Raw genomic sequence first — 18,165 nt, forward strand, 5'->3', positions numbered from 1 at the left:
GGACACTGTGTCCTTTCGTCTCTCCTGCGGTAGCCGTAAGTATGAGTGTCTTTTCTCCACAGGAGCCGTGGCCCAGAAACCTAAAGCAGGTAAGTCTCTTGGTGAGTATTTGTTCTCCGTGCTTAGTTAGTGCTCACCATGTATTCCTCTTATACAGGTGCTGGGATGTAGTTGTCGTTGTGGCCACGGTGGAGGAAGGTAAGTGAAAGAAAAGCGACTGCTTACTTCTAATGATTGTCTTTTTCTGCTTACACGTGCCGAGATGCTGCCGGCGACACAGCCGCTGTCGCGCGTGATGAGGCACGTAAGTAAGTGGAAGAAATGTGGCCGCTTTAGAGCGGGCACCTCTAATGACTGTCTTTTTCTGTTTTTCAGGTGCCGAGATGCTGTCGGCATCGTGGCCGCGGTGGAGTTCGGGGAGGCCACGGATGGGTAAGGCAAGGCGGCGCGGCTGCGAGCGTTTGAGAGCGCTGCTAATCTTGTACCTTTCCTTTGCAGGATCGTCGGAGGTAGGATTGCTGAGGCCGGATTCTGGTAAGTATAATTTCTAATGCTCGTCTTCTCTTTTCTTGTCTGTTTGCAGGTGCTCCGGGTGCTGGCGGGCGTGTCAGGAGCCAGGATGCAGGAGCCGACTCGGTGAGCGTCCTGCTGCTGATGCAGAATAACGCGAAGCACGTGTATTCCATCGGGTGTGGTTTAAATAGCAGAGAAGTGCTTCAGGTGTGTGTTCTTCCACCGGCCCCACCCAGGTAAGAAAAGAGTTCCTGAATAGAGGAAATAGATCCTCCCAGCCCTGATGGCTGGGGACTTCAGCCAGACTGGATTGTTCTGGGTAAGTATGCAGCATGGTCTGCCTCAGGTAAGTCCACCCAAGCATTATTACACAGTTTATCAATATGAGCCCGGCGCCTATGTCGCCGGGACTGAAATCCTTTATGAGCCTGGCGCCAAAGGCGCCAGCACACGGTCCAAAGGGCCCCTGTAGTGGTTTGCTGGGTCCGGAGATGTTGAAGAAGGGTCTGCTTCCGGGGGCGCTGGGCCAGTCCTGGCTCCTCGGGAGTAGTGCTCATGACAATCTGTTCATAAAGGGAAACCCTTTCTCGCAGGTAGCTTTCCACCTCTGCCTTACCAGTAGCAGACCTAAACCTTCAGTCCCCTCTACCCCAATCTGGACCCGATACTGAAGAATTAGAATTTTTAAAATCAATAAGAAGTTGGAGCCATCTTATTCCCTTCAGAGTCAGGAGAAGAATCAGACAGAACCTTAATACCACATATAAATATGGCATCTATTGAAGACACATTAGCCCAATTAGCGGCCCATCAAATACAAGCAGGAACCCGCCTTCTGTCAGCTTTGGAACAGTTGATTGCCATTCATGCCAAACCTCTGTTGCCTCAAAGTATTTGTCAACCGTACCAAGAAGGTGAGGACATAGGAAATTCTTTTCTCAACTTTGAACGATTGGCAGTACAGTTTGGGTGGGATGATAATTCAAAAATCTGTTACATAGTATCATTACTCTAAGGTGAACTACAAACATTATATCAATTACCTAATCTCCAAGGGGACACAACTTCTGCATATATTAAGGAAGGCCTCCTGCAAAGAGAATGGAAAACTAGTAATTTGTATGGACAGACATTAAGAAACATCAGACTGAACCTTGGAGAAACTCTGTTAGAGTTGGGGGAACAAATCAAAAACACTGTTTCTCAATGGACTGCTAAAAAAACGTTACCAGAACTGATAGAGATGTTGACTATAGAAAAATTCATTAACTCTCTACCTCCCTGCTTACAGAAAGCAGTATTACAATTGAACAAGCCTACCCTTACCCTGACCATTGGGACAGCTCAGAATCAGTCAGATGCAAAAAAACTTTTCCACTCTCTACATAAATTTGATGAGAGAAAAGATCATAAAGGTTCCTCATGTCCCACACCTTTCGTATCAGAACAAGGGGGAAATCCTCTGAAGACTAGAGAATGGATAGGAAAAGATAGAGAAAAATCAGAGTTTAGAAAACCAGAATTTAAAATCAAAGAAGAGGGAAAGAAAGATGAGTCCAAACTATCTAAAATCCAACTGGCCACCTGTTAGTCATGTAAAGAGGGTAATCACATAGCTAGAAGCTGCCCCAAGAATTGGAAGGAAGAACCAATGGAAATAGGGTGTTTGATGGGAGATGAATGGGAGCCACCAGAAAAAGATATCGAGTCTGTTAATGTATGATTTTGTCATTCTCCTATAGAGTTTACCCATGAAAAGGCTTCTATTAATGGAAGGATAGTAAATGTTTTGATAGATTCAACAAGTAAGCAAACAGCAGTAAGAGCAGACCTTATTTTGCAAGGGGATCTTAAAAATCTGAAATTGGTCAGAGTTACCTGCGTACATGGGAATAATGAAATATATCCCAAGATACCCATATCTATCAATATAAGAGGGAAGCAAACCATCATACCCTCATTATACCATGCCTTCTAGTATAAGTAATCATTGTAGGGATTTTTCCAACTTCTGTACATTAATACAAGATGTTCCACCACAGCCCCCTCAAGTTTCCCCCACTAAAAACTGGCAGTCAGATTTTTCTTCTTCTTCTCCACTAAGATGGGATTGGTCAACATATCAATCCAATGACCTTAGTAATGGGTAGCCAAAGTCTTAGGGGAAAAGAATATGGAAACACTGAAGGGTTTTTCACCTATGACCCCAGGGGATCGTCAGTCCTGGGGAACAATGGGGGGTCCTGGACCAGAAACAAAGAAGCCTCAGGCGAGACACAGCATAAGAAGGGTAAGGAAGGCCTACCAGAGTCCTTTATGGGAAGCAAGACAACACGGAGCAACACAGGATCGATCCACGGGTCCACGCTGAGAAACCTCTGGGTATTAAGCACGTTATAAATAACCTATCACATCGTATCAGAGCATCCTTTTGAAACTGATAATTCTCCCTGGGTAAGTCAGTGAAGGGAATCCAATCCACAGGATATGCAATGGTTCCTGGACTTACATCCATACCATTTCACAGTAGAACATTGGAAAGCTAAAGATCAGAGCAACGTGGATTTCCTTGCATGGTTCCCCTGTGAAACAGATTGATCCACATCACATAAGGGAAGGGTATGTGAAAAACCAGAGGGTGTTTCACAACCTAGTCCCCGGGGATCCCGTACTCAGGTGGCCAGGGAAATGCCACTGCTTTTGAACTTCGACCCTGGGGGTGGACAAGCGAGGGAGGATCACCTGGGTAGGGGGTTCCCGTGGAGTGGGGGAGAAGCACCTGATGGTGAGACATGGTATCCCCCTTTTTCCACAACCCAACCTCTATCCCTGCTTATTTGTGGGGAAAATGCAGCTCCCATAATTCCTCCTGCCTTTACACTGACAACACTACTGAGCTTAAGAAGATGAGGAATGAGGCCAGGAAGATTACCTCTACTGACTTGCAATGGCTCTGTCCCTTTAATGAGACCAGGCAGAGTCAGGCACGTAATCCTAACTATACACACCTACCACTTTTTAACACTCCCTGTCAGGATAAAAGGTGCTTGTGCACAGGAACACTTTGAGCGAGGCAGGGTACGAGAAGTAACAGCTCTTTTGGGGCTGATGCGAACCAGGCTGTGGAAGTTGGAAGGCCAAGGGGCTGATCGGCTGTTGCAAAGAACGAGAGAGAGAGCCAGGTGAGAATTCCACACTTTCGGGAAGCTGTAAGTGTTCCGAGACTGAAATCGAGTGGAAGGTAGAAACCTTCAGAGTGCTTCAAAGCGGCCTGCTTCCCTCCTGGGTGAACGACAGAGTTTGGGAGGAGCAGAGGAGGCATTAGTAACGGCCTTGACTGCTGCATGAAAGGTGTTGACGAAAGAAGCCTAATTAACACAACCAGTGAGTTATCGAAGGCAACAAAAACCGGTTTGTGTTAAAAGCAAAAGTAACTGTAAACAAAAGTTGGAGATTGCGCGTGTGCTGATAAAACACATATTGGAAAAGACAGTTGCTCAATTGTGAAGGAAGTATACAAAGTAACAGAGTGGTCCTGCGAGGAGGAATCACACATTCAAAAGTCTCTGTGAAATGTTCTGAGTTGACGTGTATTAAAAACGGGAACTGAAGCCAAGAAAGTAACCGCTATCTTGAACGAAAGTTGAATAAGTGCAAAGCAAAGTATGTGAACTCTGAATATGCCAAGAGGGCAACGTATTTGAACATTGAAAGATGCCAAGAGGCCAAAGTAAAGACAATAAGAAACTACAAATACCAAGAAGTATTGGTGTTGCATGTGAATTTTAAGGTTGTATACTAATTGACCTTTTCACAATTGACCTTGGGAGAATTGACCCTGGGAGAATTGACCTAATTTACAAGGTCAATTAGGACATATATGCGGGGGGGAAACCCCCTGCAGCACCCCACCCAATACAAAAACACCAGCAATCCACCGCCCAATCCCCTTATATTATTTATAATCCAAAACCAACTCCATACATATATAAAATAACTAAAATAATATAAAGGTCAGTTGTGCAGAAGGTCAATTAGGACCACTATAATTAGGTCAATTGTGCAAAAGGTCAATTGTAAAAGGTCAATTTGGGTAATACCAATTTTGAAGCAGGCCAGGAGGGCAAAGTAAAGAAGGTAAGAGACTACAAGTACCAAGAGGCATTGGTGTTGCGAGATGAGGAAGATTGTTGATTGTTGAATTGTTTAAAGAGAGGTTGAAGTGGTCATGCAGGGGTCTATTTAAAATCCTTGCAGTTTCGAACGTCTTTAACAGTAAAAAGGTATAAAGACCAAATGTGGGGAAAGCAACCCTCACAGAGAGAGAGAGACAGGCTCAAGTCCAGCAGAGGGAAGCATGTGCTGAACTGCAGCAGAGTGAAAGTTAAGTGTGAAGGAAAGTGTGGAAGGGAACCCCCACAAAGAGAAAGACAGGCTCGAGCCCAGTGGAGGGAAGCCTGTGCTGAACTGTGATAAAGTGAAAAGGTGAATGTGAAAAGAGAGGCATGCTTGAGCCCGGCTGAGGGAAGCCTGTGTTGAATTGTGTCAACAGTATGTTAGGGAGAATCCTCTCTTTAGGCTGAATTTCCTAACCTAGTGAGTCCCCCAGCGGCTTTGCTGGATTTCTGGAGTTTGTTTTTTTCTCCTGCCAAGAGTGAGACTCTTTTTTCTCCCACTCTTGGACATGATTTATGATGTTCCTTGGACTGTTAATGTGTTTTATGGGCTATGGGGTCCTTTACTCCATAGGGTCTCATGTGTTTTTACTATGTGTGTTACACAGCACCCTCCGTGCAGTGACACAATGGTGTCATAGTGACACTCCACGATAGACTCCATACCCTGGGACTGACTACTGTCTCCCAGGGCATGTAAAGTCACCATTGGCTTTACTAGTCCCAAATTATTAACAGAAACCAATACAAACCATCATATTGTGGACATACTGGTCGGGGCAATTCGATTGCCCCGGGGTCTGTTAGTCGAGGGGGCACGTCTCCGTCCCCCCTGATCGAGTTTTGGCTGGTGGCAGTGGATACTACTTTTTATATTCGACCGCGAATATATCCCTATGGGATTTTCCCATTGTTCGAGGCTACCAACTTTAATTATTTAATTCTCATAGCCTCGAACATACCGCCGGTTTATTTATTTGATATTAATTCGCCGGTTGGTATTTTTTGCCAGGACTAAATTCTAAAATGGTGTTTGTGTTCTCTTCTGTGACTCCAACCCAAGTCGAGCCCTTTGTTCCACTTTTTGGCGGGCTTCTCCATAGAAGCCTCCAAAAGTGGTGCCACTCTGTCTGGGTACCACAGGGGGCGTGGGAGGGGGTTTAGGCACCCTGGACTGAGTTACCTTGGTAACTCAAGTCGCACTCTTGTGTGATTGGTCCAAGTGGTGAGCCGGCCGGCTCACCACTTAGCATGTTTGATTGACAGCTAGGCTGAGTGAATGGGGGTGTGCTGCATAAAAGCAGGGCTTTGGGGACTGGAACTTCAGAAGTCGCCACAGGACCTGAGAATCCAACGAGGGAGAAGCTGAGCCGACCTACCACGACGACACCACCGGTGGAGCCCTGCGGAACCGACTTACCACTTCTCGACGACAGAGAAGATCTCCCGGCTGGAGAGGCTTCTTCCCCTGACTGGTGGGCACAACCAGTTTACCTTCTTCTCTTCGCACCCCAGACCGGCTTGTGGTCGAATGCCCGTGCCAAGTACCCCGGCAACCGGATAGCCACTTACCACTGGACCGCGAATGAAAGGACCGCTCCTTTTACCTGAGAAACTCTGCGGCTGGTTTCTTCCCTGGCAGTGCAACGGACTCCTGTCTTCCTTCCCAACGAGATCCTCTCTTCTCCCGGACGAAGCACCAACTTGCATCCGCTGCCAGGAACATCTGCCCCCACTGGAGTATTCTCACCACTTCAAAGTACCATGTCCGCCAGGCCTCCCTTTCTAAAGATTGCTACAAGGTAATAATAATCCCTTAACCTTCTGGACTGGGCTGACCGCCTTGACCCTCTAACTGGTCCCTTTCTTGTGGTCCAACACTTTTTGAACCTTTGCAAGACTCTTGTGCACTTCAACCGTGTGACCTTGGAACCATTTCGTTCTGATCCTCTTAAAGTGGATCCGGCCTACTGAACTCTAACTTCACGGTTTTACTTGCCTGCCTCTCTTGCTTTGATCTTACAAAAGTGTTGGGATATGTTTCATATTATTCTCTGCTTTTCTCTCCCTTTTTAAAACGAATTATTAGGATGCCATCTCCGTTAAGCGCTCATCGCTGTCTGAAAATAAGTGGGGCTTTACTTAAGACTTGTCTAATATTCTTCTAAGGGAGTGTATATCTTTTAGTGACCGTGTTTTTGAATTGCTTACTATTAGTGCCTGTGTGTTTTTCTAGATGTGGTTTTAAATAAATAATTATATCTCTTTTAGACCAAGTTCTGGTCAGTGTTTACTTGTTCTACTATGTTCTTTTGACCTATTGTGAATACCCTGTGTACTGCTTAACTCTTCTTGAGAGAAGTCTGACTGCTCAGCCACAGCTACCCAGTGAATCTGTGTGGTACAGACTGCTACCAAGTGCGTTTACTGCCAAACACCTGTAGTCTTAAATCTTTTGCAGTGGTCCCAGAGGGAACTGCACAGGTTTCTGCCTAACACTGGTGTACAGCGGTGGGATTTGTTTTGAGTATACACTTTAGAGTGCTTTTTGAACGCTTTAGGACAACTAACCACACAGCTTAGCACTAAAAAGCTGTTTTTCTAACTATGTCTGCTATGGAGAGTTATGCCCTAGAATCATTGTCTGCCAAAACTGCTGATTGCTTAAAAGTATTGTGTAGACATAAGAATCTCTCTGAGAAGGGCAAGAAAATGGAACTTATAGAAAGATTGTTAGAAAACCAAAGTCTGGGTGGTACAGAGGAATCTACCCCCCAGCAAATGTAGAAAACAGTGATGGTATTGATCTGAATCAAAGTCTTGATAATGAGTCAGAAGAGGAAAGTGAACCTAATGAAGTTAGCCACTCTGAGCCTCTGTCTGCCTTACCTACTGTACCTACTGGGACTATACCAGGTCCTACATGTAACGCTGCTTATTTTGGACTTGAAAAAATGAAGCTTGAATTAGAGTACAAACATTTTATTGCTCTATCTGGAAGAAACCAAGAGCTAGAATTCAGAAGAATGAATGCCCAGGCTGAGCAGAAGCAAGCTGAGTTAAGACTCAGAGAAATAGAGCTTAATCATGAACTAGTAATGAAAAAGTTGTCTGTGGAAAATGCTTCTCTCTCCTCTGGTTCCTCTAGGAGTTCCAGTCCCAAAAGACCCCGGATGCCTAAGGAATTAGTGGGTATGTATGAACCTAGGTTGGATGTGTTGGATTGGTTAAAAATGTTTGAGTATAATCATGGGCTCCAGGACATCACAGGGAATGAGTTACTTCCCTGGTTGTTCTCTAGGCTCCCCCCTGTTGCAACTGATGTGGTAATGGAGTTGGGGGAGGTGGATAAGAAGGATTATGAATGTGTGAAACCAGCTTTGATAGCTAGATTTGGGAAGACCCCTTCCCAGTACCTTAAGAGGTTTAGGACCCTCAAAAAGCATGATGGTACCCTTTGGGCTACCTGGGTAAGTGAGTGTTTGAAAAACGTAGAGGGATGGATTAAGGGTTATAAGGTGAACACTTATGAGGGAATGAGAAATCTTGTTATGTTGGAGTCAATTTATGATGCCTGCTCTCCGGAGCTCAGACAGCACTTGGCTGATTCAAAGGAATTAGATTCCAGGAAGCTAGCTGAAGCTGCTGACTTGTGGGTTGCCAACAGGGCAACTCACAAGGATTCAGGGGTCACTCAGAAAAAGGATGAGGGAAAGCAGCCACCAAAAGGGAACCAAGAGATTTCTAATACCTCCCAAACCAAAGAGGGCCCCAAACAACAAAATAACCAGGGTAAGCCCCAGGGTAAACCACCACAGGCTAGTGTACCTTCTGGTCACAAACCAGAAGGAGGTCAGGCGAAGCCACCCTTCCAGAGAGCATTTGGAACATGCTAACTCTGTGGGGCAACTGACCACCTCAAAGGAGATCCCAGATGTAAGGGTAAACCTACAGGGATCAGCACAGTCTCCTTAGCCTTCACTCCTGAGGAGGAAGTCCAAATGGCTAGTGCTCACTTTGAAGTCTTTGCTGAAGAACATGTGGGTCTTCAAGCAAGTGTAACAGTAGAGTCCATGGGTCTGGTTAGTGATCAGAATAGGAGTGTGTACAACTCCATACTAGAAAACTCAAAAATGTATTATATGGACAGTGTTCTTGTCAATGGCCAGGATACCCCTGCCAGGCGAGACTCTGGGGCCAGCAGAACAGTAGTGGATGAAAGCTTTTTCAGTCCTGAGGATGTTGCTAAGGCACCCAAAGGTCCCACTAAGATGTCTGGAGGCCCTGTCCAAATGGTTCCATTTCTACCAGCCCTCATTCAGTGTAATGACATGACAGTGTTGATTCCTGTCAGTGTTCAGACTGAGGTGCCTGGGAGAGTCCTGTTGGGGAATGATCTAAGAACTCTAGGAGTAGTATCCAGTACCCCCAGGCCTCCCAGTATGGAGACCCAGAACCAAACCAAATTGGCTAGAGTGGCCACCTTAAGGAACCACTCTAAGCCTGTGGGAACCTCTACTGAAAACTCCACTACAAGCCCTGGTGTTGGTAAGTTGACCTCTAACCCAGGCAAATTTCAGGCTAAAATGTTAGGGAAATGGGAGCCCCAACCAAGCCCCATCATTGTTCCCCCAGTTATAGAGTCTGTGACTCCCCCTTCTTCTGAGGAAGAGGTGGCTAGACCTACTGGAACCCTAACTAGGCCTAAGAGAACTGGTAATTCTCAGTGCTGGTGGAAAACCAGAAAAGAAAAGTCTAAGGCCAAAAACATTCAGACTGTTGGACCTTCCACAGAAGACTCCATCCCAATTCCTAGACTTAAGGGGGAAACTCCTAAAGTAGGTAAAGGTAGATCTAAGAGGAAGGAGAAGCATGTACCTTGCTTATCTATATCCCCTCCAACCAAGACTCCTAAGACCCAACCTTCTACCAAGTGGGTTTACTGCCAAACACCTGTGGTCTTAAATCTTTTGCAGTGGTCCCAGAGGGAACCACACAGGTTTCTGCCTAACACTGTAGAACATTTGTCATTTAAGAAGGGGGGCAAGGTAAGTTTTTTTTTGTTGTATTGGCCTTTTTATTTTGACTAGACTGACTGGGACTTGTTTGTTATTTGTTTAATGGTCGAGACTACTCCCATTCTAGAGTTAGGGCCATTTAGGAATTCTACCAACCCAACCAAAATAAAGGTTTTCGAAACTTGCAGCTATTTTATCTGTCTCTACTATCAATACCATGCCTTCCTTAATCCCATTCAATTACATAAAAGCATAGCGCTTCTGCATTAATAAAAGTCATTAAAATATGTCATTAAAAGTGGACATTTCATGAAGACGTCTACGTTCTTGTTAACCCATTTACACCATAGGGCCATTAACGGGGACCATAACGTGTTAATTCTATTTTTTTTAAACTGTACAACTCTAATGAAGAGCGAGGTAAGCTACCCAGTAGAATGTAATGCCAAAAACATTAAATCACGTACAAAGGAGCTGAAGAATTCTACGCTAATCTTCTGCAAGTCGGAACACACAATCACTAGGTGTTTTAGAGTTTCAGGAATGCCCTTACAAAAACGGCACTCTACACTTTCCACTAAACCTCTAGTGAATAGGAGGTCCCTGGTTTGGATCACGTTACAGCAAAGTCTCATAAAGGTATCTCTATATCGGCTATCAGGGCACTGCCTTAAATATTTCAGCAGGATGCCCCATTTTTTGGCCTCAAGGTATATTTCTCCGTAAGACTTATACTCTTCCTTTGGTCACAGTTGTTAATCCAGTCATGTTCAAGGGCTTGTTTCTTCCCCTTGTTGGGATTATATATTATATATAATGTCATTATTCCCTTGCAGTCCTTTTTGAAGGGAGTAAAAAAGCCCCCCTTAGAACATTCAATCTGTTTCCCCATCAGGGGGTATAGTGTGTTTGGTTTAATTGTAAGTAACTTTCCAGTACAATGACAACTTCTTCAAATGGACAGTACAAATCATCGAGCACAGGCCCAGTTCAAAGCGCAGCATGGTTACAGGGACCCAGTTTGGGAGGGCCAATACCCTCCTCCAAATTTGTGCCTCCAATTTGCTGAGCTCAATTTTTTCACCTGCTCCCCCTGTTTCCAGGCCATACAGCAAAGCTGGAACTACCTTACACATATAGAATTGCAGCATTGGTTGCAGGGTAAAGCGACAATATTTTTCTTAATGTGTACCATTTGGGCTGCGTACTGTTTTCCTATAGCCCCTACTGCCTCTTTCCTGGTCCCATGATCCGCCAGCCTAACACAGATTAAACCTAAATACTTCACTGCTGGAAGAATAGTTAATACAGTCAGACCCATTCATCATTTAAAGCGTGTAGGTTTCAGCTTCTTACCACTATAACATAACATTTTAGATTTAGATGGTTTTGCCACAAGCCTATTTACCTTTGTGTGTTCCCTGCAGTCTCTGAAAACCCAACGGTGTCTTGTCCAATAACATGCCGTCTGCGTGAGCTACCCAAAAGCAGCATTCCCTATCAACCATCAGGTGCGCGAACGATTCGTCTTCCAAGAATTCTCCCAGGTCTGCTACGTATAAATTAAAGAGGCAGGGGTATAGTATGCACCCCTGCCTCCGACCATGGGCAGTTTTTTATCAGACCAGAAACTTCTCCCCTTGAGCTCATCCTCACCTGAACCATGGTATTGCTATCTATCTGAACCAAAATATCCAGAATATGTCTCGGCAGACCCCACTTCAGTAATTTAGACCATAGCCTTGACCTGTCTATCATGTCAAAAACCAGACTCAGGTCGAGACGTGCCATGTACAATGGGTCCTTCACCTTCAAACTGGTCTGGTCAATCAAGGATTGAATAAACAAACCGTTGGCGTCCGTACTGATTGCCCTCTGAAACATGTTTGAAATGTAGAGATTCTCCCAGACAAGGAGATTTCGTCCTGGATGCTACCTAGGACACATTTAGCAAAGATTTTACTCTCTACGCCCAGGACAGCAAATGGTCGGTAGTACAAAGGGTCCAGACGATCTCCTTATGGATTGGTACGATTATTGAAGTGTTCCAAGAATCTGGTAGGGTTTTAGCCTCCAGAATACCCTGAAATAAGGTATGCAAGATCACTGCCAATAATTCCGGGTCCCTCTTCATTACTAGGTTACATAAACCATTAGGACCCGGGGCACGAGAATTAGAGCTAGATTTATTGATTACACACAATTTGTTCGGGGTTATGCCATTGGTCGTTACAAACACCTTTTTGTATAGTTCTTCAAAGTGACAGTTCAAAGTTTTGTCAAGGACCGGATTGGCCATATCCAATGCATCCTTCTTATTATTCGTGTTCACAAGAGACCCAAAATTCCTACTGGGTTTCTTCAATATCACTCCCAGCATTAATTCCCTGTCTCTTTGCAGTCGGAGTTAGCTATGGGCTATGACCCAGTTTTATAGGATTGCTCCTCTTTTTTAATTAGAGCCTTTTTTCCCTGTCACAAATGGTCTCTAGGCGCAAGGCCCTAATTTCCCTACGCATATGAGTTTTCCTTCATGGGATATCTTTTACATAGTTATGTTTGCATGCAGAGACCCTTTTGTCTACAAATAATGTGAAACTCTCCACGGATAGAGCCCTAAGTTTATAAAGTAATGTGGAATCCCAAAAGTCTCATATGAATTTGCTGATACTATGTAGACTTTTTGGGTTCTAGCTGATTCGATTCTTCTGAGAGTTCACCATGATGTTTCTACAGATCAACTCCCCTGTAGATTTAATCTCCATGTTAAAACAACGGACCAAGATATCGTGATCACTATGCAAGGTACTAACTACCTCAAAAGAAATAGATTCACAGAACAAACTTACAGACACAGCCATGTAGTAAATCCATGACGATGAGTCATTTCTATGCCAGATGGACTTTGGCGGAATATCCCCCAGCATCTGACCATTTTCCATTTGCAACCCGCAACGCTCCCAAAACTCTCTCCACATTCGACCCTGGTGGAGTTGCTGCACCTCATAGTCATTCTTGGGACCGGGTCACCACCCAAAACCATTTTAGGCAATAGGCAATGAGAGTTAACCAGTATTATTTCTGAGTCTGGATATTCCGTTTAGTAAGCTTCAAAGATATCCTCTAAAGCCACCAGAAAGTGAACCAATATGTTGTGAAACGGATGCCAATGTACGTTGACCAAAAGTGTGTACTTTCGAACAGAATTTACTTCCAACTCAATGTCCACTGCTAGTACCCCCCTAAAGGCATTATGAATACGCCTTCCATTCAAACCGGTGGAGTGCTTAATTACAATGCTGAGACCTCCCAACAGCCTACCCCCATTTGCTCTTGTTGTGCCTGTGAAAATGTAAGATGACCATCCCAAATAAGAGACTCCATGTCGTGTTTCCTTAAGTATGGATATATATATATATCACGCTCATTACACTATGATGATTATGTTGAATGAGTTTAATTGGAGGAGCCCCCAGGAGGCCAACCTTCTTTACAGCAACATCTTCGTGTATGGTTCCATCAACATTCTGGAACGATACACGAAGATGTTGTCATAGGTACAGTGCACGTGCCTATCATAAACAGGAACTTTGTACATGTTAACTACAACATTATCACCACATCTCCCCTTCTAAATAATATTCAATATACAATGAATTAAAATATTAAAAGTTCTAACATCACATTTCTGCTATGACTATGACGGTGTATGGAATTCTTTAACTTTAAAATTCTACATAAAGAACCACCAGGGGGCGCAGAGATGCACTGACGCATCCGCACTGGTCTCCCCCGTAGGGCGCCGTCAGAGGGACTTGATCCCCCCCTGACCCCCAAAAGTGAGACACTGACCCCCCCGCGGCCTGCGAATGCCCTGGAGCCCCCGAGCGCCCCAACTCTGAGCATCAGGCGTGCAGTTTTCGCCGAGTTCTGGCGTTTGCAGAGTGGAGGGGGAAAGGGCCCCGCCCCCACCCGCGCCGCAGCTCCGCGAGAAATCAACGGAGAGCCGCGGCCGAGCTGGGGCCCAAAGGAGAGTTGGCGAGGACAGCGTTGGAAGTCATAGCGGCTGGACTGGCACCCCGGGAGAAGCCGAACCGGAGCACGTATCACGGGAGGCTGAGGAGCTGCGGCGGGAAGGAGAGCGGGCTCAGCGGCACACTAGGCGGCGAGGAGCCGGGGTCCGCGTCGGTGCCGGACGACGTGCGGGAGCGTCCCCTCCCCCGCTGACGCCCAGGTGGGGGCTGGGAGGGACTTGGGTCCCCTTTGTTCGCCCGGACCTGCCACCTGGTAGGGCGGACAACGCTATATAGCCAGATCCCTTACACAGAGGCCCGAGAGATTACCAAGCAGGCACACGCTGAGGGCTCAGAAGGCCCCAACTTGACTGTTGACACCCGCCCGTCCAGCCCTCACCAGGCGACCCCGGGAGCGCGGGCCTCTACGTGTGGGGTGAGGGAGCCGGAGCACCGCCCCCCCCCAGCGGACTATTCGTCTTCTTTCCGGCGGACTCCCCCCACCCCCCGGTACTGCCGGGGAGCGGAGAACTACAACCCGGGGACCCTCTGCGTCTAGAGGGGAGGGCCCCAACTCACGAATCAGCATTCAGGGCGGAGGGGGATTAACCCGGCTACCTGCCGCCAGCTGCTGGGCCCCACCACAGTGGCCACCTCCAGGAGAGCACTTTAAGAAAAAGTACCCCGATAGAAGGCGGAGGTGGAGAGTGACTGCCCCCTGCAGTCCGCGGCCTGGAGATGGGCTTCCAGTAACCCCCCGTCCGAACAGTGTACACGAAGTTTAGGCATACTACTGTGTACACCCCTAGTTGTCTCCCCTCTGGAGTTCCAAAGAGGCACAGCGAAGCGGCTCACTTAATTTGAACCGTTCAGGTGGAGACCTACTGGAGATGGCTGGGGTGAGCCCATGAACTGGAAGGAAGCCCTCCAGAGATTTCGACGTCAAGCTCTGAGCCCGCCGCCCGGCCCCGAGATGGCTGCCTCGACTCACCAGGAATTGTCTGATACTAGATCGGTCACTAAAGGTATGGCAGCCCTATTAGAGGAAATAAGAGGATTCAGAGCGGACATAGTGATACGGCTAGACACCCTCGATAAGAAGGTGGACAATATAGACGATAGGGTCCAAAGGCTCGAAAATAACATAGCCTCTAATGACATATTTGAAACTCAATTTGACATGCGCCTGTCGGAGCTCGAGAGGAGAGAAGAGAAATGCTCCCTAAAGCTTGACGACTTGGAGAACCGGGAACGCCGCTGTAATCTGCGCTTTCTGGGCTTTCCTGAAAGGGAGGGGGAAACGCAAAGGGACATCATCAAAGCGGTGAATGCGGTAGTGGGAACTCTTTTTGAGGGTGCAAATACGAACGAGCCAACTATTGACAGAGCCCACAGAGCGGGGGCGGCCAACAGAGGACCAAGATCCATTCTCGTGCGATTCCATTATTTCGCAGAGAAAAGCAAAATACTAGAAGTGGCACGTAAGAAGGGCCCGGTTGACTGGGAGGGGGCCCGGATATCGGTGTATCAAGATTTGTCCGCCCTCACCCTGGCGAGGAGGCGAATGTGCTCCCCACTAACGAAAATGCTCCAGACCAAGGGGGTTCGATACAGATGGTGATACCCCTTTTCACTTTCCTTCGAGCTGGAGGGATACAAATACGCTCTGGTTACGGAGGATGATATTCGCAGGGTGTCGGGAGAGCTCCTGGGTGAACCGAACAAGGACTTGGGAGAGCAAGAGAGTGTAAGAGACCCGGTCGGCCCGAAAAGGATAAAGGCTTCACAGGAGAGACGTAAAGTCCCAGGTCACAGGAAGTTCAGGAGAGTGGCCCCGGCGTCCCCTGGCCAACCAGACACTTGAGGAGCCAAAGGATGCTTCATGGCCAAGTTTGTACTCTAATCTGAAAGGGGGAGCGCTGTAAGGATGTTTGCGATTTGGACGCATGAGGGGGTGGGGGGGCTCAAGGTGTGGGTATTTGGAGAGTTCAAGAGCCCGGAGGGGGGAGACATTGGTGGCCTGGCTCAGCGACAGGATGAAGCCGCTGGTTCACCAGGCGTTCAGGGGGGAGGGCGGAGGGGGGAGGAGGAAGTTGGGGTGTGTTCATCGGGGTTTGAGTTGGGGCAAGCCAAGCTCTTGGGTTGGTTACGTCACTATAAGTTGGTCTTTCAAGTATAGCGGGGGACGGAAGTACTGCGGGAGCATTGAAATTAGTTGCTCTGTGGAGAGAGACATGAGCTTTTACTATCGCTATAATGGATGACTCTCTACAATTTTTGACAGTGGGCTCGTTAAATGTACGGGGGCTTAACTCCCCCGCCAAGAGGTCGATGCTGGTGAGGGAGTTTACAAGGCTCCGACTCCATTTTCTTTTTGTGCAGGAAACTCACTGGGTTAGGGGCAAAGAACCGAAATTGAGAGCTAAGACGATTGAACAAACTTATTCAGCTTCCTTCCCAACTAAGAAGCGGGGAGTAGCATTACTGGTTTCCCCGGGGGCACATTTTGTACTCAAAGCCCAGAGGGCAGATCCGGAAGGGAGATATCTCATGGTCAAGGGGGAGGTGAGGGGCCGGTTGTTTACCCTGGTTTGTGTATACGCCCCAAATGAGGCCCAGGATGGCTTTTGGATGGGAATGAGAGAGAAAATTATAGCCTTCTCAGAGGGCACCTTAATGGTTGGAGGGGATTTTAATATGGTTCTTAGCCCTCAAAGAGACAGGAAATCGCCCAATCCATGTCCCAACCAGAGACTCTATAAAAAAATGGCTGAGGTATTCCAAACAGTTAACGAAGATCTAGGTTTGAGTGATACACACTGCACTAAGCAAGGACATGACCCTGAGTTTACATTTTTCTCCAGACCACACGCTACATTTTCCCGCATTGATTATATTCTAGTGGATACCACGCTCCGGGGAGAGGTCACGGACTCAGGGGTAGAGGTTGTTCCCTGGACGGACCATGACTTGGTCAGAATAAAACTTGGTATCCCCCCGACCCCGCCGCCTGGCTCCCTATGGAGATGTAACGATCTCCTACTGCATGACAAAGAGGTACGCCAATCCCTCCTAACAGATATTACAGAATATTTTTCCATAAATGATAATGGGGAGGTAGGGGTAGAGGGTGTCTGGGAGGCATTCAAGGCAACCATTAGAGGCGTTCTCATTGCAACAGGCTCGAGGAAAAAGAGGGAGAGGGACCACGAGGAGAAACTATTGAAAGGAAAGATAGAGGCCATCCAACCGGGAGGGAAATTAAAGACGCAAATGTTCCCCGGACAATGGGAGGAGCTTCAAAGGCTGCGCGCAGAGTTGGCCGATCTCCAGATGGGTCAAACGGAAAGAAAGCTGGCCTTTCTGAAGCAGAAATATATGGAAAAAGGGGAAAAAGCGGACAAAATACTAGCTTGGAGGCTCCGCGAACTCAGAAACAGTAGAAGGGTGAACTCCATCCGCTCTCCGGAAGGGGACTCGACGGTTAGAGACAGTAAAATTGCTGAACAGTTTCGGCTCCATTATCAGCACCTGTATTGCTCGGAGTATGCAGGAGACGGAACCGAGATAGATAGCTTTTTGGACTCGCTCCCAATTCCCGGCCTCACCCCAGAAAAAGCAAGCACGTTAGAACTCCCCATAACCCCGGAGGAGATAATAGACACCATATCCTCCTTGAAAAGTGGTACAGCCCCTGGGGACGATGGGTTCACAGTCAAATTTTATAAGACCTACCGGTCTACGTTGGCCCCGTTTATGGCCAAGATGTTTAACTCGGCTATGGATCGTGGCAGCCTCCCACCCTCGATGATGTCCGCATTCATAGTGGTGATCCCCAAGGAAGGGAAGGACCCCTCCCAGTGCCAATCGTATCGACCTATATCCCTCCTTAACGTGGATGTTAAAATCCTGGCTAAACTTCTGGCGAACAGATTGGCAAAGCTCCTCCCCTCCTTAATACACGGTGACCAGGTAGGCTTCATTCCGGGACGCCAGGGTTCGGATAATATACGGAAGACTCTGGACCTCATGCACGAAGCATCAAGACAGGGGGTGGAGGGCTATTTGCTGGCACTGGACTCCGAAAAAGCCTTCGACCGTGTCGAATGGCCTTACATGGGCAGAGTTCTTCAGAAAATGGGCCTGGGGGAAAACTTCTGTAGGTGGGTCTCAGCACTATATAATGGTCCTAAAGCAAGGGTTCTGGTCAATGGTGGCACATCGGATCCCCTGGCACTGTCCAGAGGAACCCGACAGGGCTGTCCCCTCTCACCTCTCTTATATGCTTTGGCAATGGAGCCTCTGGCAATAGCGATCAGAGCAGATCCAGAAATCTCAGGGATACGCTGCGAAGACTGCGACTTTAAACTCTCATTATTTGCAGACGACATCCTGGGCTACTTGACCAACCTCCAGGTTTCACTGCCCAGATTATTCAAGCTCATA

The sequence above is a fragment of the Ambystoma mexicanum genome, chromosome 6q, assembly GCF_040938575.1.
Source record: "Ambystoma mexicanum isolate Mex_15411 chromosome 6q, UKY_AmexF1_1, whole genome shotgun sequence".
Taxonomy (NCBI): Eukaryota; Metazoa; Chordata; class Amphibia; order Caudata; family Ambystomatidae; genus Ambystoma; species Ambystoma mexicanum.